At 41.1% G+C, this 21400-nt stretch overlaps 1 protein-coding gene across 5 annotated transcripts in view; it reads right to left on the minus strand.

Moving 5' to 3' along the window:
* STOX2 (storkhead box 2) overlaps positions 1–21400 on the minus strand; it is a 143309-nt gene that overhangs the window by 35047 nt on the left and 86862 nt on the right. Inside the window, exon 1 of one of the 5 annotated variants that reach the window (XM_030450016.1) lies at positions 1613–1962. The exons of 3 other annotated variants lie outside the window; for them this stretch is intronic. The gene's annotated coding sequence lies outside the window, so the exon portion shown is untranslated. Of the gene's footprint in view, positions 1–1612; positions 1963–21400 lie in introns of those variants that run through there. One more of the 5 variants, XM_030450019.1, reaches the window with a different exon arrangement.

Consider the following 21400-nt stretch of genomic DNA (forward strand, 5'->3'; position numbering starts at 1 on the left):
CTTGATTCCTCAAGTCATTTATTTTGCAAGTGTGGACAGCCTCAAGTGTGGATCACTCTCCTCAAATCATCTGCTGGCTAGTTTATTCACAGGTATTCAAAGCCAGCAGTAAGTTCCAGAAAGTGAAAAAATAAGTAAAGAAAATTAAAAAAAGCAAGTCTGGAAGCATCTTGCCTTACTGTTTAGGCAAGGATTTCTCAAGATAATTCCAAACTGCAAGCCTATGTTCCTAAGATTGAAATAAATATGAATTATAAATTACAGTGTTTTCAATACTTGTTTAAAATGCAAGAAACAGAAGAACCTTCCTTACAAAATACACTTGCAGTCACAGGCACAGGAAACTTCAGTGCAAACGTTACCGTTAGAATAAAATACTTGTATAAATAATTTCATTACACTCGTAATGTTTTTTTTTCAACAATATCTGGTTTAGTACCCAGTGAATAACCTGTACGGAAGTTCTGTAAAATACAGAACTCCAAGAACTTGTTTGAAACTATTCCAAAACCTTTCTCTCCCCATTTCCGCACCATAAAGCAAATCAATGCCTGATGAAGGCTTCCTGGCCTCTCAAGGAACTACTGAGGTTTCCATGCAACTATGCTGAGTGCAAATTAAAAGTTATTTTGGTTTCAGCATTTAAAGGGAGTTATAGTCCACTGAGGTAGAGGGAGAACAAAGAGAAGGACATCAGGTGAGAACAGACTTACCACATTATTCACAGAAATCCTATGATCCATGCATGCTTGCACATGGAAACACTTTCCCATATTTTTTAAATAATCGCCCACTTTTCCAGATGCCTGGCAACTAAGGCTGCCTGATGTCTGGACACTGGCTACTGCATGCATATAGACCCATCTCACATGTGCAGCAAGTCCAATACATCATGTGTACCGTGCATGCATAATTTATCCATCAGGGACTGTCCTAGATTTTAAGATTAAGATGTAAAAATCCTAAAACTGCCTGGTTTGTAATTTACAACATGAGATGTGATGCAGCTGTAAAGTATCTCTACATTGTGACAGGATCTTTCAACTTGAAAAACTTGATTTAAGGGCCTACTTGCAGTTTACTGGAGCTGGAAAGAGACCTCCAGCATTATGAGTGTAGACAGTAATACCAATTTCCTTTCTAAGTCTGGAAGAAAACATCGGACAACTCTGCAGTAGCTGATCAAGACTTCAGCTGGAGTCTCACCCATCAGGCTGACAAAAGCATATTGCTGTTGTGCAGCTGGACGACCGTTCAAAGTGTTAAACAGGAATAATACAGAGAGACCGACGAGATGTTTCAGCGTTTTAAGTATGCTTTGAAATTTTTGTAGCTTATTAAACCAACTTGTTTCTTTGCCCTCCAGCACCAGCAATAAGGAATCTCAGAAGAAGTGCTTAGATATACCAGATTTACTCGCTTTGCCACTAACCTCTACAACTTTCTAGGTGTGTAAGTCACGGCCGAATTCAGCCGTGCTATGAGATATTACCGCCGCCACACGAACCGTGCGGCCGAACCGGGTTTGGCCCGAACCGGCTCTGTGATCACGCAGGGAAACACGCACGGCCTGTACCGCAGCGCCTGTCTCCCTGCGGCCTGCACGACGCACCTTCACCCGCCAACACACCCGGCGCTCATCCCGAGTACACAGGCCAGATACCGTCCACGCTTCCTCGAGAGGCCGAGCAGCCCAGCCGGTACAACCGGCCCGCTGGGGCCCGCACGCCGCATCAACCGGCGAGCGAAGGGGGCCGCGCAGCTCTGCCACCCACCGCCCCGCGCTGCCGCTGCTGACGGGGCTTTTATTGTGCAGCAAAGCGGATACCGGACTCGAAGGGGGCAGAGACGCCCGCCAAGGGCAGGGCGGCGCGGCCGCCCGGCTCGGCTTGGCCCAGCTGGGGCCGGCGGGCTCCCGGTGCCGCGGTCCCTCACCAGCAGCACCTTCCGACGGCCCCGCCCCGCCCCGGCATGCCCCGCGCAGGGCACTGCCGCCCGTCGCCATGGCAACGCGTGGCGGCAACGCGAGGGGCCCGTACCCCAATATCTCCCTTCCCGAATCTCAAAGGAAAGCTGGCAACGTTTCGGTGCCCCCCAAAACAAGGAATAAAAACCATATTCACCTGGGTGGAAGATAAGATGTTACCTCCACCTTTGCACTTGCACATTTTCGACAGGAACCGGGGCAGGGTTTTCCTGCAGCAAATGCCACCCGTGCCCCGAACATTTTGGACGCGAAAGCATGGCGAAAGCACCCTCCCTTCCCCCCAAGACATGCACCTCTGTGTGCTGCTGCTGCTGCCTCAGGAACCACCCAGATCCCAGCCGGGTGGAGCTCAGAAACAAAACAACAAAAACAGTTTTTTTGTTGCTTGCTTTGTTTGGCTTGGAGTTGAGGGATCTCTGTGCTTTCATTTGAGGCTGGGGAATATAGATGGTGGTAAAACAGATTTTAATTCAATTCCTGTATCAGCAGGAATTCCTGTCCTCATGTGCAACCTTCCCACCTGCAGCGAGGGCGTGGCAGGGGCTTGGTACTCCAAAAAAGCCATAAAGGCCCCAAATCCCCTTTGGCTCCAAGGGCAGCGGCATGACGGGACGTGTGCTGCGGAAGCCAGAAGTAAATGTGAACAGTCACCGCAACCAAACCCACCCCCTTCTTCAAAAGGCTAAACCCTTCCAGTATTGTATGCGGCTTTTTAACTCAGCATGGCTTCATAATTGCTTCAAGATTGGTTTTGTTTTGTTTTTAAAGTTTAAGAAGATATAACAAGGGACCCCAAGCAAAATACTTCCCTCAGATTCTACTCAGGTACGATCCATACTTCTGCAGAAACTTAGGCCAGTTTTCCACTTACTGTCTAAAACGACAACAATCAAGGAGGTGTTTTGCACCTCTATCTTGACTAGACGCAGGAGTTTCTATTACTCAAACTTGCTTTGTAAAAACAAATGCTGCACACAGGCTGAAAAGCAAAGCTGTAAAGCAAATCAGAAATCTAAACCAACCTTCTCCATCTCTCTTGGTGCTGCTTATAAGATGATGTCTGACTACAACAGTCTTTTAAAAAAGCGTCAAAAGCAAACAGGATAATAAATTTATAAAGGCAACTCACGGGGTAACAAAAGGTGCTTTCCTATGGATCTGGTAGATGAATTTGAACTTTACTCTGAACATGGGCCAAAGGCTTTCTTCACAAGCGTAAATGGACATCTTGGTTTTTAGGACTGGTGTGTCTCATGGTCCACAGGCTTCACTGACATGTACAGCCAAACCACACCAAGCTGATGGATGTTTAGGAAAAAGCTAAAGCACTAATTGTGTCACAACAACTCACAATAAGTGTTTGAGATGCAGCTGATGCAAGCCCTGGTAAGACACAGAAACTCTACAGCATGCTGTGGTCAAGAATCAGCGCCATGACCTCATCCTCTTCCAGTGCTGAGGCACAAGGGAGGCTGAGAACAGAGCAGCAGCCAATTAACCACTGATCCAGCCTAAATTGCAATGTTCTTCCCTTTATGAGCTCACTCATCGTTTGAATTACTTAAGGAATCTGCACAAATGCTTTTATTCCAGACTTTGACATGCAACCTATTACCAGAGCTGGGTAACTTGAAAGAAACGGAAACTTTCTGCTTAAGCAATGGCAAAAAAAGATCAAGAAGGTAATGCAGCAGAGTAATACCAATTTGGAAAGGCAACTGTCACTCTAAGCAAGGCTAAGAACTGCTGCACAAGTGGAAATGTGCACACCATCCTCAAGACCACTGGCACAACCCTTCTGTGCAAAACAAATAAGTGAAAGAGTGAATAAACATTAAACCCCCCTGTAAGCTTAATTTCCCCATGCCAGGTATTAAAAACCAACAGAAGGCAATTCCTAGGATGATGCAACAGCTGGTTGGTTATAGGAAATTCCAGGCCAAGATTTATCATGGAAGCTCTAAGCAGAGGTTTTTAAAAAGATATACTGCCATATCATGTCCAAAATGTTTTCTTGCTTATTTCTTGCATTTCCCATAGTATTGCTTTGGCTTCTCTACTTGCCATTTATCTTTGAAACCTTTAAATGCTGGCAATCACCTTTCCTTCAGTAATACCACTGAAACTCATCGCTTCCTCTACAAGTCAGGTATGAGGAAATGGTTCTTCACCAGGTGATATCAGCAGTGTCTGGCATTTTACAAGATGTGGAAGAAGACCAACCCTGCCCCAAGGAGTTCATAGCTTAGTTCAGACCAAGCCAACATGCTTCAGATACAATCTATAAGGCCATGAAAGCATGAGATCACTTCCTCCTTGTGATTTTCAGCTTTACATACTTAAAAGGTTCCTTTAAAAAAAACAAACAAAATTAAACAAAAAAACAAAACAACAACAAAAAAAACCCCACTCATAATGATTTTATCTGTTTTGGTATTTGGCTTTGCAACCAACCACGTACCTTCAATTATTCAACATCTGCAATTCCCTTTTTCCTCAAGTACAGGAGGAGGAACCTGGCAAACAACCAGAGAGGACGAGATGACTGACAACAGCTTACAGCTAAACTAGCAACTGCTCAACCAAATTGCACAATTTATAGGAGATGTGCCATGACTATCAGCTTAAGGATGATAAGTCTACAGTCAAAAGCCACCACTTCTACTGACATCTCGTTTGTATTTAAAGAAAATAAGGTGAAATCTGGTGTTTAAATATTTCTGCGATATCTGCAATCAAAGAATACCTTAGTTTTCTCTACACAGTTTTTGTTAACTGAAAATATGGAATTATCTCACTGCTCCTTCCACATATGGGATTTGCTCAGATATAAAAATTCTGGATTTCTGCTGAAAACTTACAGGAAGTTTTTGAAGTTTTCTCATTCACTACTTAAAAGGAAAGATTATGGCAAAGATTAAACTAGGCTAGGCACTCAATTTGTTCCACCTTCCCACTTCTCTCAGAGGCAATTCCAAAACAGCCTGTACCGAACTAACAGATTATCACCAAGCAAATTAGTTACAGCAAGAACCAAATTTGAGGCCCTGCACTGAGCAGTAATAACTCCAGGAGGAGATGAACAAACAGCACACCTGGATTCTTACAGCCACCAGATAAAAAGCTCCAGGACTGCCCCAGCACACCTGGTTCCTGCAGGCTAATCATCAGGATTCCCAAAACAGCACCAGGAAAACAGCTTTCATCCAAAAGCAAGGGGTGGTCAGGATGACTTAGAGCTACCTGACACATTTGTAGTCCAGTTAGTGCTGTGACTGTGACTGCTGGGAATGTGCCTGGGACAGCTTTATGCTGATCATGTGGGGTAACTTCCTTACCATTTGACCATTCAGATTCTTTTTGCAGTCTGTGCTGAACGCTGTGGTACACCACTTACATTACTTATACAATCCCTAGTAGCCACCATATTCTAAGCATACATTTTGCCCTTCTTTTTTTTTGTGTTTTTTTTTTAATCTAAACATCTGGAAAACTTTACTGAATAGTTCATGCAAAATGGTCTCTCTTATGCAAGAAATATTCTGTTTATGATGGTGAGGGTTAAACAGGCAATAAAAAAGACCCCATACATACCCATATTGCCCTTGAAGCACTTATGTCAGACACATACATTAGCATCTCATCTGTGTTTAAAACTTCACTAGCAAATAGGTGCTTTTAATAGGCAAACATCTAAGCTGGCATTGGAACCAGAACCAAACTCTCTTCAAGAACTCTGGAGAGACCAAATCTGAGCTGTGTGCTCAAAATCAGTACACTGTTCACCTCACTGCCAGTGGGTACATTTGGGTAAGCTTCAAAAAGGCCAAACCATCCCAGCCTGACCTACAGCAGAAAACAAAGTTACTGCTAACAGCAACTTTCAGGTATTCTGGACTAATACTGAAAATGCAGTGGACTGGACATCATCACTGCTACTTCCAGTGGCAAGAGGAATCCACCACTATGACAGGGATGTTTTGTGGTATTCCCTTTTGTCCATAGGAAACTCTAAGCCTATACACAGATAAGTCATCATCTGCAGAAGCATTCATAGATGCTTCACTGCACAGCAGAGCTAACCAATCTAAAACCTAACCACTACTTTCCTCACCCATCACAGACAGCCAGTATTTATGGTTGATCCTCCCCTATGAGACAGTTTAGGGAGCTAACCCAGTGAAAGCCAGTCCTGCCAAAAAAACTTGAGTATTTTATGCCAGATGCTGACTGGGTGCCCTGTTAGGACAGTGGAGGCCCTGCCTCAGAGCAAAATAGGAGGCAGTAGCCCACAGCCCATACAGGAATGTAGAAGCAGGAGCTCCTGTTCAGTTATCATGAAACTGCACTACAAAGTAAGGACACATAGCTGGAATAAATTAAGATATAAGTAGCAAGCACACATTCCAATAATGTATGTAAAAATAGTGCTGTTCTGACAGGGACAGCATGTACCCATTTGCATCTCCAGTTCTAAGGATCTGTTAAAAACCAGCAAGAACTGAGTTTCCCAAGGACTACGGTCTATTAGACATCAGATACTGACCACTCCAGTGGAAAATAACACGCAGGAGGAGACAGGCACAAGGCTGCATGTCTCCACTCACTGCTGGCGTATCTCTACAAAACACAGATGACACACAGTCAGAAAGAATGGCTTCACATGAACAACATCCTACTGTGTAGAATACAATTCTACTGATTTTAAAATGTATCAGAAAACCATACTGATATTGTGAAATTAATTTTGGAGAGAGAAATATTTTCACAAATGTCAGAACTTCCTGTTACTGCATTCCTACATGAACGCTTCCTTTCCTTTCCTTTCCTTTCCTTTCCTTTCCTTTCCTTTCCTTTCCTTTCCTTTCCTTTCCTTTCCTTTCCTTTCCTTTCCTTTCCTTTCCTTTCCTTTCCTTTCCTTTCCTTTCCTTTCCTTTCCTTTCCTTTCCTTTCCTTTCCTTTCCTTTCCCTTCAAATTACTTTGTTCTAAAAAGCTGCATTAGGGAGAGCAATATTTAAAATATTTAAACAGTCAAATTTGAAACAAACCAGTCTGATCCTGCTGGAATTCAGTATTAGTCAGATCTAAAAATACTGGGTTTAGGATTTTCTTCCACATGAAATTTGACTACTCTGGGACTCTGTTTCAAATCAGAAAACAATTTTCTTAGAATCCAAAACCCTCCACAAAATACAACTTCTGCCTACTAGTCAACTATATGCAAGCCTCAAGTTTTCAAGGCAAGTTTCAATGTGTGTCCTTACAAGAATATCCAGTATCATGTATTTCCTGATGTGAAACTTGAGAATCTTAACACATTATTTTCAAATGAAAACTTTCATTCAGTCTGAGCAGGATTTGCATGTGAAGCATTTCTGCCATGTTCTGCACCTCAACCCCCATTTCATTAATTTATATCCTGAACGCAAAACTTGATTGCTTTGCATGTGTTTATGAATATGTATGTACAACTCCAAGTAGAAAAAGGCAACTCAATTACATCAGCCTCAACACCTGCACCATGTTGACTGAAGCAAAGACAACTGTCTGTTGTTTAAGCGTCTTACTAACGTCTAACTTTGCAGCCACCCTCTTTACTTCTCTGCCAGTACGAGAAATCACATTGACTCTATTTGACTTGCAATTTCCACTGAGACTGGAGAGGAAAAATAAACCAAAAAAACCCCACCAAAACAAAACAAAAAAAACAACACAAAAAAACCCAAAACAACAAAACAAAAAAAAAACCCCAAAAAACAAACCAAACCAAACCCCAACAACAACAACATTCCCACAAAAACTCCAGCAAAAAACCAAAACAAACAACTCAAAAATGCCAAACAAACAAACAAAATCAGTGAAAATATCTAAAAATATTCTTACAATTTTTATAATGACATCTGCCCCAAGTGCCCATTTGTGTGGAAAATGTCTAAACTGTTCCATTTTAAAAAGTCTACAGTCCTAAGGGAGCCTTTAGAGTTATATACAAAACATTTTCATGCAGATTGCGGGCATTAAGTACTTCATGCATGCAAAAAAAAAAGGAAAACAAAGAGCTTGAAGAATGTTTCAAAAAAAACCCAAGACATTTTATATCTGAGACAGATCCTGTCCATCACACAGAGAAAAGAAACTGAAAGGAAACCCAAAGGAAACAGCAGATAAACTACAGAACAGGTTCTTTCCAAATACTTATTCAGCATCTAATGTAAATGACCGTCACAATAATTCTCTTGCTAATCTAAAATGTATACCTTAAAACCCACTTAATTTTGCACCACAGAACTCACCACTCTTGATGCTAAGCCATACATTTAGGCAAAACAGACAGTAAGGATCCAGGATAGCCAGCAGTCTGGGGAGCACCATGCACCACCCAGAAAAGAAAAGTTGTTTCAGCAAACAGAAAATTCAGATGGCAACTGAGACCAATATTGCTACCTGTGACAGGACTTGGGTAACAGCACAGCCTTCTGCCAGGAGGGACAAAGCCTGGTCTAAAAATGGATCTAGAACCATTAGATGAAAGGTTTAACAGTCACCCACAGAAGTAGCAAGAGATGGGACTCAAGACCCTTCAGATTTAGGCCCCTCCCAGAAAGCAGCTGTGGTAACAGTCTTAGCTGGAGAAGCATCTGAATACCTGGAAAACAAGGCTACAAAGGAGCAAGCATTAAGACAAGCCCCTACAGGGCAGAAGGACTACTTTGGAAATGTTTGTTTTTAATTTAAAATCTTGATTCTGAAGTGATAAAGAGAAGCCCCAAGCAAAGGAACCAAAATGAACATGTTGTCTAGAGCATGATTTCATCCACCTTGGGAGTTGCTTATCAACAACAAAGCTCATGAAAAGTTGCATTTTCTTATTGCTAGTGAACATATCAAATAGCAGTTATGAACAAGCATTGTGAAAAGAGGATCTAACTGGTGGACAGGTTTTTGAAACCTGGACACAACATTCAGGAATTTGTCTGTCATCTCTGTACTCTTATGTAGGAGCTCTATGCTCAAGCACATAGATTATTATAGTTTACAAGACAGAAAAGTATTTTAGCTAGAAGGTTCATCCTGAACTTCTCCTTTATCTAACTGGACTAGATGACCTTTTGAGGTCCCCTCCAACCCAAATTATTCTATGATTCTACGCATCTTATACCTTGGTACAAAAATCCAGGTAGATTCTGAGCATGTGGAAAGAAAAACAAAACCAAAAAGAAACGTGATCTTTCAGGAATACCATGGATGTCTTCGTGGATGAAGACATGCAGCCTCTTCAGAAGAAAATCCTTCATGCTGGAAGTTCATTTTGTGCTACCTTCTATTACAAACCCAAAGGATACCCACAAAAATGTATGGGTGGAAATGATTTTAAAATGTGTTTCTAATTATGCTTGAATGAAGAGCTGCTTGTGGAGTTATTCACACAAACTATTTCTGTTTGTTAAAATCATTATCCTGATTCTCTGACTACTCCCCCTGCACCTCTTTAAAAGGAAAAAAAAAATTGAACCACAATCACAAGAAAACCAAACCAACCCCAAAAGACAGAGAACAATTTAAATGTTTTGATGTGACAAATGCCAGACTCCAAAAGACTCAAATGTGCTCAAACAAGGCACTTAAAACTCTCATCTTAGTACCTTACCTCTTCAAATAAACCTCCTAAACTCATTCAAAATGCAAGCACTTTAAACGTTCAAACACAGGAAGAACTTTCTAGGTCTCTTAAGAAGATAATGAATCACAAAGTTGACTTCCTGCTTTTAAGACAAGTCTCAATGGTTGCTTCAATGATTTTGCTTTCAGCCTCACCCTGTCCCAGTCCTGGTGTGTTCTGCTCCAGAACACACACACAGATCAAAAAGGCTTTGCTTAAGATACAGAAAGAAGATAAAAAGTATGAGTGATTAGGACTGCACTCTATCCTGGCTGAAAAGATGGGGGTAGGAGGGCTGAGAGTGATGAGGGGGAGCAAAAGGGCACACATATAATAAGAAAGGGAAAATACTCTTCCAGAATATGGGAAGGTAAGGAATGGGAGGGAGGGGTAAAACAGAAAGATATCTAAAGAGTTATGAAGAAAAAGAAAAATAGACAAACTGTCAGATTTTAAGTTCCTTGGAGAAAAATTGTATACAGGGCACAGATGTAACCAGTTGGTTACAGAGCCCTGGCATCTGAAGAGGAAGGTGTCTAGAAAATGCTTTTCTTCCAAAGAAAAGCTGCCAAGTCTATGATCAGGGAGATCTGAAAGTAACCAAACATCAGCACAGTGGTCCCACTGACTACTCAGGCCAAAGAGACAAAACTCACAAAGAGACAAATGCTCTTTACTTGACCAGGGGAAGTGAATGGATGGCCCTTTGGGGATGACACATGAAAAGCATGGCAGAAGCCCTAGGCTGGCCAGCACCACTGAATGGGCTGACCATCCTCAGCAAACTTCCCAAGCATCTGTTTGAACACAGGCCACAGAGGCTGGCCTGGAAGCAGGCTGGTACCCACAGCCCCCAAATGTCACTCAGCACTTCAGTCACAGGACAATCTGCTGCAGAGAGAAAAGATCTTTACCCAGGTTACTGCAGATATCAGAACACCTGCCAGCCAGCAGCACCCTCACTTCATACCCATGACCTGAAATCCAAAAATCAATTCCCAAGAACTCTTTTTTTGCTAGGTTGTTTTTTGTTTGTTTGTTTGCATTTTTTTTTTCTCTTTCTTGTTTCACACTCCATTCTCAGGATGTAATTAAGGTTCAGAGTAAAGAGAGGGGGAATCAGCTTTGTGTCAATAATTAGCTCAACATCCTGTTAATATCTCTCCCAGTCTAGGCATGTATCACCTGAGAACTCCTCAATAAGAAGAAGCTCAAGACAGTTTATAAGACCCTAGGTAGATTAATTTTCCAGTGGTTGCATCCATGATACCAACCTCCCCATTTCTTGTTATACATTCAGTTACACAGGCAACAAATAATGTCTCCTGTGAACAAATATCAGGTGTACTTTAACTCCATGAATCCTATCCTCCTCATACCAGGGCTCCTATCTCCCACATGAGGAATATAAGCTTAGTTAGAAATGAGAAGCTGTTTTCCATGCTCTAGGATATCCTTTATTTTGTACAGTTAAAGCACAATGCAACCAAGTAAAGCATCTAGAGTGGCCTCAAAAGTTTTATTAGTTGTTGCATTTTTTGGTGTTTTTTTTTTTTCTTTCTCATTCTTTTGCTTTTTGCTTGTTAACAAGTTGTGTTAGTTTCACAGTTCATGGGCGTTGGTGCTCAGAAAAGAAAAGATCAGCAATTTATAGTCATGGCTTTTAACAGGTTCTCAAAGTTCCTTAAGAACTCATAAAAAAAGTATCACTTATGTCCCCATCACCTAGCACAGTGACTCATATTGAACGTGTACCATGAACAGCATATGCACACCATTTCCCTTACAGCCCTGCTCAGTCAACTCCAGCTGACATGTGAGAAGATGGTACCCCAAATTTCCATTTTTTTTCCCTTTTCAGCCTCGGTGATGACAGGTAGCAGGTCTGTAACACAGCTTTGTCTTGAGTGTCCCCCAGGCAAGCATTTCTAAGTCTAGCTTTGCAGGCATCACAGAAGACTTCAGCAGCCACTGCAGTGAGACAGTTCCAGCTATTCTGGTAGCCACAGCCATTTGGAGGCAGGCAGGCAATTCCCAGTTTCGTCTTTTTCTTCCCTAATGTCTTGGGAAATGAGAGATTAACTTCAAATCACTAGAGACAAGTGACCTAAATGCTGAAGAACATACTACATCTTCACGGCTGACAGGACTATTCACTTTGGAATGGAGGGGCTCAGTTTATGTTATCAGTTTTCTCCACTCATATACATAGCCTCTAACAGGCACCCATTCTCACCAACAGACAGTGGTTGAATGACAGAAAGTTATACACATCACTCCTATGTCTTTTTTTTCTTGTTGACATTTTTTAAACAAAAATCAATTCAGTTTATGCATCATTGATGGAGAGATTGTTTTTAACTCAGTTGTTCTGCACATAACTACAAGGATAGGAAAGGTAAAACCTCTGCTGCAAAACAAGGAATAAAAGCTCCCAAAGGATGATTTATTTCTCACTTCCCAAATTCCAAACTGAGGTCTCTCTCTTGCAAAATATAGTTAATAATCTAGATTCTCCCTTGCTGCATTATTAGTTCACTAACAGAATTTACAGGCAGTACAAAATATAGGAGAATATTTTACTCTGCACATATTTTGCATCTCCCATCTCTTTTGCATCTTGTTTCTCTTTGAGTACACTGCTTAGAACCTAAGGCCTCACAGCATTCACAATCCTTTATTTTCTGTATCCAGCAGAACAGGTACCCAATTGCAATACAAATAAATAATTATGATAAGAATAAATATGAATTTTCTCATCAGCTGCATACCAGGCACACATGAACCTTGGTGAAGTCTCTCTGCTTGTAGAACCAAGGCTTGAATTCTGGTCATGGACAGGTCATTGCCAACATAAAAGGAGAGAGCTGGCCTGGGTGGAGCTGGGATAGAGAGGAAGAGTCGAGCCCAGAACTTACCCAGCACAGTAAACCAAAATTTCACCAACATTATGTGTCCTAAGAAATTGTCCCCTTAGGTTCTTGCCATTGTTTCCCCTCAGAATCAACCAACGAGTATTTTTATAATGTGATACCAATGAATTACTGTGAGAAGTTATTTAAACCAGCAAAGGCTCGAGTTTGTTGGCCAAAATACTCTTGAAAAAGTCCGAGACAAAAGTATCTGACACCAAAATACTTGAAGGCCTCGATACTACCACTAGTATTGATTCAATGAAATAAGAACACAAAAACATTGCAGTAATATCAATAAAACATTCTACTCGATCTCAAAGATTATTTTAACTGAATTTTTCTCAGAGACATGAAGCATAGTAAATACTTGTAAAAATATGTATTCATGAGTATTCATAACAACAATTTTCATGGGGAAATCACAAAGGGTCTCAGAGTTTGGGAGTAAACTGTCCACAATAAAATCAACACGGATGTGATTTAATCCATAGCAAAAAAGCAAGACAGAGAACACAGAGCAGGACTGGTGAAGATAGAAATAAAATAAATCTGCATAATGTGCTCATATGCATGACAAAGAATCCATATAGGCCTTCACAGCCTTCACTTAAAAATGTAAAAACACTACAAAAATCTAACCCACCAGGTGCAGTGTTCAATACCACAGTACACTGCATTGAATTCAACTAAATGGCACAGACAAAAAAAAGCACAGAAAAATGTTAATAAAAGAAACAAAACAACAAAAATTCCAATGCATTACCTATTGAATAAACTTTTCTTCTAAAGACAATGTAAATGTTGGGGGGTGGTGTTCAGAGCAGATGAGTAAGACTTTAGTACAGGTAAGATGTTTACTACTATTTCTTACAACAGCTAATAGTAGGATATTGCAGGCAAAGCTAATTATGCCCTGAACTACGTTTAAATCAAGGGCTTTGACACAGCATCCAACACAAGGTATGGCAAGTGGCAATAATACATTTCACAGGGGAAGACATCAGAGCTGTTATGCAGCCACTACCTTAGGCACTTAAGGAAGGAAAGCAAATTAATCCTGACTTGGGCAGCGTTGGAGGGTGGTGGAGGAGGTGTGTGTGTCATTTCTGCAACAAAATTTCTCTGTGCTATTAAAACACATAAATTTAAAACCCAGAGCACTTTTCTCATTGCAGCACAGACACTTGGCACACTAGGTTATGCTCTGGTCCCCTCTCTTTAATGTCTACCCAGGGAACACCAAGCCTGGCAAAGGCAACTTTGTCTTTGGGCTCCCCCACTGTGCCCTGCACAACCGTTCTCCCTGAAGCTCCTCAGTACGCAGAAGTCTTATCTGGGAATATACTTCTTTTGTCCTCAGCGGTCACCCCAGTTAGAGCTTGTGCACTATGCTCTAGAGACAGCTCTAAAATGACCTTCCAGTCTCTTCTCTGATGACATTTTTCCTTCAGGGAGATCAGGGGCTTAAAGAGCTGCTTCCTTATCCCTCTCTTGTTCTACATTTTGGGCACCTGTGCGGTCTGGATGCTCTCAATGCCTGTATTTACAGTACAACTAGAAGTGGCTTGCAACCTACTCGTATTTGTATTTACACTTTGAAGGAGGGTTGCTTTCAAGTCCTGGCTGTACACATAGTTGAAAAGAAAACTCCCCACTTCAAGGGAAATGTATAAATGTGATCCAAAGTTCCAAAATGACTGCATTATTAGAAGGCATGCACATAGTTTTATTCATATGACATATTCTCAAATCTTTCAGCTCTGAGAGAAAAACATGATTGTCTAAAAGATAGTGCAGGATGCCAGCAATGGTAGGTTCTTTAGCATGCAGCTTCTGCAAAGATGGAAATATTACATATGAAATCTTAAAGAAATTAATTACAAACTGTTACATCTATTTGTCCAGCAACAGTTTGAACAGAGGATGAAATGAATGGCAAAATGCATTGTGGAATAACTAGTAAATACTGCTGTTTCAATTCCCTTTAAATATTACTTCTGCAAAGAATCAATTACAGTGATTGCAAAAGCTGGGGCAGTTTCCTTCATGACCTGAAAACCACCTACTAGAACTGGCCATTAAGTAAAAAGGAAGACACAATTCAGCACATGAAAGCGAGACAGACACCACCACCACTCCTCCAGACACAGCCCATTCATCTGGGCATCCAGCAGACAATTCTGCTTCTGTCTGTTATGCCAGCCACCCTTGTTCCATCTCCCAGATAGTGATTAATCACTCTTCAGTGCAGCAATTCATCCAAGACAAATCTTAGAAACTGAAAGACACTGTGGGAATCTTATGATGAACTTTTTAAGTGCTTACTTCTGCCAGTGAAACTGAAAGTAGTAAAGCCACCTGGTATCACAAGTATTTCTGATTGTTAAAACCACCCCAGACCTGGTGGTAAGACCACAAAACCCCCAACCTATTATGCATCTTCGTATTAGCTACTTAGTTGCCACTGAATACTTATCATATACATGGTTCAATCAAAGCTTCTCTGATGGAAGCAAGGCACTTTTCAAAATCAACCCTACAACGAACATGTTGTACAAACAGCACTGTTCTGCAATGATGAGTGCTGAGATGCCAGCTCAGCCCCAGCTGCGCTTTGCCAACCATAAACCTGCCCCCTTATAATCTGCTTTTCCAGTCTGGAATTCATTGCACTGCTGCCTTCTTCCTCATTGCTCTTTTTGACAGCTCTAGTTAAAAACTAGCCAAAGTAAGTTTGGTTTAGACAGGCAAATTACCTCATATGAAGGCAATCATCAAGCCTGTCTCACTAAATTACATTTACAAAAATAAGAAACTAACAAGAACCATTCTTGTGGGTCCATGTGAAAGCTGGTACTGGCTCTGAGATGGAGCCTTGGGTAATTCTAGCACCAGTTCACCTCAGGAAGCAAAATGCACCAGATTTGGTAACAGCTTTTTTCCTTCTGCTTTGGCTGTTCTTGGCAATGTCACTGTACACTTTCTTGGGCTATTTCATCAGCTGAACACAAAACTTCAGAAAAAAATAAGAACAATGATGCAGAAGTATTCTGCAATCAATACACCCAATATTTTTGCAATAAAACAGGCCTAGATTAACAAAATAAACTTCTAGGCAAGATCATTAATGACAAGAATGGGTAGTCCTGGAACTAGGAGCACTGTTTATTTTAGCATGGGCTTCAAGGCTTTTGTCTAAGCCCAGTTTGATTTGCATGTACTATTCCACAGCTAAATTAACAGAATTTAATTTAAAAAGTGCTGTTTCCACTTGAGAGGACTGGCTTGTATTCAAGAAGAAGAGGTTAGAATACAATCACCTGAGATTCCTTCCAGTTTGGATTTTCCTTTGCTCTACACCCTCCAGGTGTTCAGCCAGATGCCAATCTGTAGAGGCTACTGGGGTGGCTGGAGGCAGGGAATCCAAGACCTGCACACTCCTATGGAAAATACTTACCAGTTCTCATGCTAAACCCCTGCTGCATGTCACGCAGCAGTGATCAATACTGGGTCTCAAATCTGTAAGATCTGATATACCCATATTCTCTGGCTGATACCATCACCTCAGATGTGTTTGCAGGAGTTTAATTAACCGAAAGTGCAGAATCTGGGCCTTAAAGCTGTCAACTTAGTTTTGGGCAGAATATTTACAATGAAAACTCAGTGGTCAAATCCAGGAAGAGTTCTTGCTGCATCTCCTAATGCATCTTTAGATTTTGCTGATGATGGCATGGCTTTTGTGCATGTTTGGGATTTTTCTCTTTTGTTTTGCTGGCAGAACCAAGGAAGTCCCAGGGCTGAGACTGGAGGAGAGGCAGCATTCCCAAGGACTGCACAATAGAGCAGTGTTTCTTAAAGTAGGTTATGTGAAGGACAAGCAGAAAGGCACATGAAAGAGGGGTGACTGTGGAAAATATGGATGATGTCATCTTTAGAACGAGCAGATTTTTGAAAAAATACAGCAGCTATTTACTTATCTAGTGGGAGCTATGGTTCCAAAATTTAGGAAAAATGCAAACCTAGACCTGTGAATTCTTGTTTAACCGAATCTTTTTAACTAACTAGTTCTGGCAATGTGGACAACTTAGTTATAAATGGCCACGTGCTTAGCCTTTGTCTTAAGCCTATGCCCAGATGACCCATTTTGCACATTTCAACCAAGAATAAAGTGACCTCATTTTCAAAAGTGCTGAGCACCAGCTGTTCCCATTGTGTTCACAAGCTGCACTATAGGTTCCTGTTTTCAAGTTCCTGACCTCAAAAGAATTTTGAGGCAGCAGAGTGATTATATGCTCTTCCACTTGCCATATGCCTATTTATTTTAGTTCAGATATAAAAGTCTGACTAAACTACTTTAAAATCCTGAATGCTCTGAATTAGAACAAGTGCTCTTACCACTGGAACATGAATGCAACATAAGTGAGCCACGTGGTATTTTAAAAAAATGTTTTTGCCCATAATGACTAGATTGAAGGTCAGAGTAGTTCAACCTTAGCTCTTAGTTTCCTTTTTCTTTTTCTTCTTCTTAATGAATGTAAGAACAGAGAAAAAGTAGCATCCCAGATCATTTAGTACCTCAATTTATATTTCTGGGGTGAAATTTCTTTGCTACCTGCTATATAAAGTTAGGTCAATGAATTCAAGATCATTTTACTAGTGTTGTCAGCAAGTGTCTTCTACACAACAAACACGTATTTGCCTCTAAATAGTTTTAAACTGTTACTTGAGCATAACACTCTCATCTTGGAAGCCAAATTATCACATCGCTCATGTAAAAAATAACACATTACTGTATCTCTCCCTCAAACCTTAAGGCTTCAGACCACAAAAAACAACAAAACAACTTAGAGAACAAGCCACGCTGTAGCAGGAGGAGCCATTCTTGCTCCTGAAGCTCGACGAGCTGCTGGTCTCTTCCAGGACTCCAGCCACCACACAGCGCTTCCAGGGTAGAAGTGTAGCGGGAAGAGCCTTTCTTGCTCCAGAGGCTCGACGAGCTGCTGACCTCTCCATGCCTCACACCAGAGTGAGCTGAGGTGCCTTCTGTGGGTGTGTGTCCCACCTTTATTGGCCCCCTGGTCTTGCTCATGCCCAATAGGGGCCTGTCCTAATCAGGCACAGGTGGACTCACACCCACTCTTTGGCAACTCAAGGCACCTGGTTGACAATGTCTCTCTACACCACGCGCATGATCAGTGCACAACATTAGGTTTTTAAACAAAAAATAATAATATTTTTTAATAAAAAAGTAGCAAGAGAAACTCAAAGTGCATCAATTTGTTATGACTGCTCATTGCATCTTTACTGATAGGACACACTGATTTGCATTAAGTTTGGCCTAAATACATGGTACAGACCCCAGTAAAATGTCCTGACCAGAAGTGAGGAAGTACTGCACAAGTACTTTGGGGCACAAGTAAATGTATCCATACAGGCAGCACATCTATAGGCACCACTTAGTAACAAAAAAGTCACAAATATTCTCTCTTCAATTGCTCTCTTTTATTATAGAAAGTAAGTGTACTGAGGAGCACTTGCCTGTACTCTGAAATCCAATAGGTTTTGATACTTTGCTTATATTGGTCAGAGCTCTGTTTTGATTTCCTTGTAAAAACAAACCTAGTCTTGCTTCCTCAGACCTCCAAAGCCTCATTCTTCAAGCTTTCCCTTCACTACATAGCAAAAAGCAAAGTTGTGGGAAGGGACCTTTCCTGAAAACAGGCTCACCAGTTGTGGGCAGAGAGCTCAGAAAATGTGAGGGTGAAATAAAGGCAGAAGTGAGGAGCAAAAATACCTTGCTGCACAGATGAGATCTCATCTGAGAGAACCAGAGGTAAAGCAGATGTGCTGGTTGCTCATTCAGTGGTTTAATCTGGTTCTATGAAATTCTCCTCATACTTGTTGATGTTTTACTGATCAAACATCCTACAAACATCACAGGATCTATCAGAAAGTTGCTAGCAAAGTGCACAGGGAGAGGTGAAAACTTTATTTTCAAAATAATTCAGAACAGAGCCATTCACTGTCAAGACACCAACAGTCCAGAGATGTCTGAAGCTGTTTTAAAGGACACCTTAAGACATCAGTAATAGAAATAAATCAAAATGCACTCTCTTAGTGACACACTCTTTAAAATACAACTTGTTTCCTTGGTGTGAGGGAGGTTTGTTGGTGACTTTCTGAGAAAAAGATGCCTATAAATCCTGCAAAAACACATTTATAAATCCCTTGACAAGTCTGTACTTTCAGCTTCAGGGTTCCTGAGCTACTTCTCTAGTCTTACTTGTCTGGCTGATCTTTCAAGTACCACAACTCAGCTTTTTCCATGCAGATTCAACTCCCCTTTGTAAAATTGATGCTAAGCTGTTTCTCTCAAGAGCCAAAAGCATGATCAAAATTTCTCAAACATCATATTGGACTTGAGGTCCACTTGACCAATGCCTGGAGAGTTAAGGCTAGAAGGGCAGTAAAAAAATCGCAACATGGAAGCTGGCAAAGCACTGCAAACCATGGGAGGTGGCATTATGGAGCTATGAACCACCACTTCAATACCACCAAGCTGCTGGGTTTCCTGTCTCTTTAGCTACAAAGAAGTACCTGCTTCTTTGGTTTCACTGGTCTCAGTATGGAGTAAAATTCAGGAATTCTGACACTGAACTTTCTGATTATTTGCAACTGCAATGTAGGGAGCTAAAGGGAAGAGCAAAGACAGTGAGAAGTAAGAGAAGGGAAAAAAAAAGTTAACCTTCAATTACTCAACAGGAGAAGCACAGGAACTTCAGGAAAGCTAGACATAAAATAAATAATAATAATAATAATGTTAAGTACATATACTTTTAAGTGGTAAGGCAATAAAAAAACACACACCCATTTGTTCTGTGCTGATGATGCTTTGAGAACCACCAGAAAACACATCCCACCTTTGACCTCCAAAGCCAGGCCAGAGTATTTTCAACATTTGCTTTACTGTTGGTGCTCCACAGAGCATTTGCTAATGTTGTATGAAGAACTGGCTGGTCTTGTCTGACAAACTATCATAAGAAAAGCTATATATCCAATATTAGTTTGTTGTCTAATGTTATTCCTCCATGTAAATTATAGCTGCAATCACAAGAACGACATCACAGACAGGAGAGGATACTGTCATCAAGAATCATGAAAGTGAAGACATGCAACGTACAATACCAACTTCTGCAGAGCACAAACTATAATGAAAAACTCTCTGCCATCTTACACTATACAGCAAACATTACCTTTTTATCTGAACACAAGTTACAAAAGCTTAGTATATCCTCACTGCTGCTCTGAGCTGGTTTCTGGCACCTTTTATAAGCACGTACACATCAGGAACTACAAGACATCCAGCCAATGGTCTTATGCTATTCCCATCCATTCAGAAATGCTCGGTCAGACAGGCTTGGAGGCAACCCACTGGCTCCCTGTCCCAGAGGTCTCAGAGTCCCACCACCCACCACGGAGTCCCTGATCATGGGAACAGCAACCCCAATGTCATCAGACTCCTTTGTGGCCATGGAAGAGGTGGCAGGAGGAGGGCATAGGATTTACTCTCATATAATTTAAATATTTCTATACAGAATACTTAAAAAAATGGTAAAGTTGAGAAGAAAATGCTAACAAGAAGGTTTATACACAAGTACAAACATCAGTTCTTTGCAATTAAAATCATTAGACTTTGGCTTTTTTCTTCTGACTACATTATTTTTGTGTCTTCAAAGATAAGTCAGGCCAAAAGAAATACCCAAAATGCTCACACATAAATCCCAACTGCTTAGCAGATTTCATTACCACACCGACTTCAAAAAATACCGAGCAATTTAAACCTGCAAGCCACTTGGCTTTAGCTAGAGATAAGTGCCTGAGATAAGAGAGGTATAATTGTTCACTGTAATACTGGAGCATGATTTATATAAACATTTGCTAGCATTGCACTTCATTTATTTTGTTTCAGGGTTGTGAAATGCTGCTGAATGTTCTGCCTTTATTTGTGGACCATTCCTTTCATATATTTCCATATCCAAGGTCTGCCTTGATGCTCAATTAAATAAATTATCTCACCCCAAAGTACCAGTGGGGCAGTTATATTTTGCAACAGAGAGCACAGCCTAAAGGTTTCCGGCAGTCACCCAGCTTATTCCTTTCCACTGCTAAGGAACTGGAGAGGAAATGGTAAAATAATTTGTTTGTAAAGAGCTCTGAAATTGGGATTAACAAGACTTACTTTTTGCTTTTAAGAAAATGTTTCTGATTTACCAGATAGTATTTTTTCCATAATGTAACTATTAAGTGAATTAAATACTCTGAAGCTGGGGTCTTTTTATAGACTTCTTTGGGTTTGGCTTCATGATGGAATGCGTGGTGTGACACTTCTGTCTCTCTTAGCCCAGCACTATCAGTTCTTCAACAACTCTTGGACCATATCAGACAAACTTAAAAGAGAGGGACCTTTCTCAAAAGTCTCATGTCCTCACAAGTTTTGATGACCCATCACAATGTCTACTAAGGAAAGCCTGAAGCCAAATCTCACCCATAAAAAGGAGACATCAGAGCACCCACAAGGGAGAGAAGCTCTATGAAAGACAGCAGAGGGAAAGCACAGCTCACAAAAACTTCCTGGTTTTCTTCTCTTTAACAGCTATTTGTGAATAACTACTTGAGGGAAGCCCTGCAGCTGCTCCACTAACTGCCATTGAACACCTGAGTTTACCTCTCACTTCACTTAAGTATCAGCCCTGGGTTCTACCCTTTGCCCTCCAAACCATCAGTAAAAGCAAGGGGAGGGACTCTCATTCTGCAGTGAACGGAAAGGTACAACTCTG

Source organism: Calypte anna, chromosome 4A, assembly GCF_003957555.1.
Source record: "Calypte anna isolate BGI_N300 chromosome 4A, bCalAnn1_v1.p, whole genome shotgun sequence".
NCBI classification, from domain to species: domain Eukaryota; kingdom Metazoa; phylum Chordata; class Aves; order Apodiformes; family Trochilidae; genus Calypte; species Calypte anna.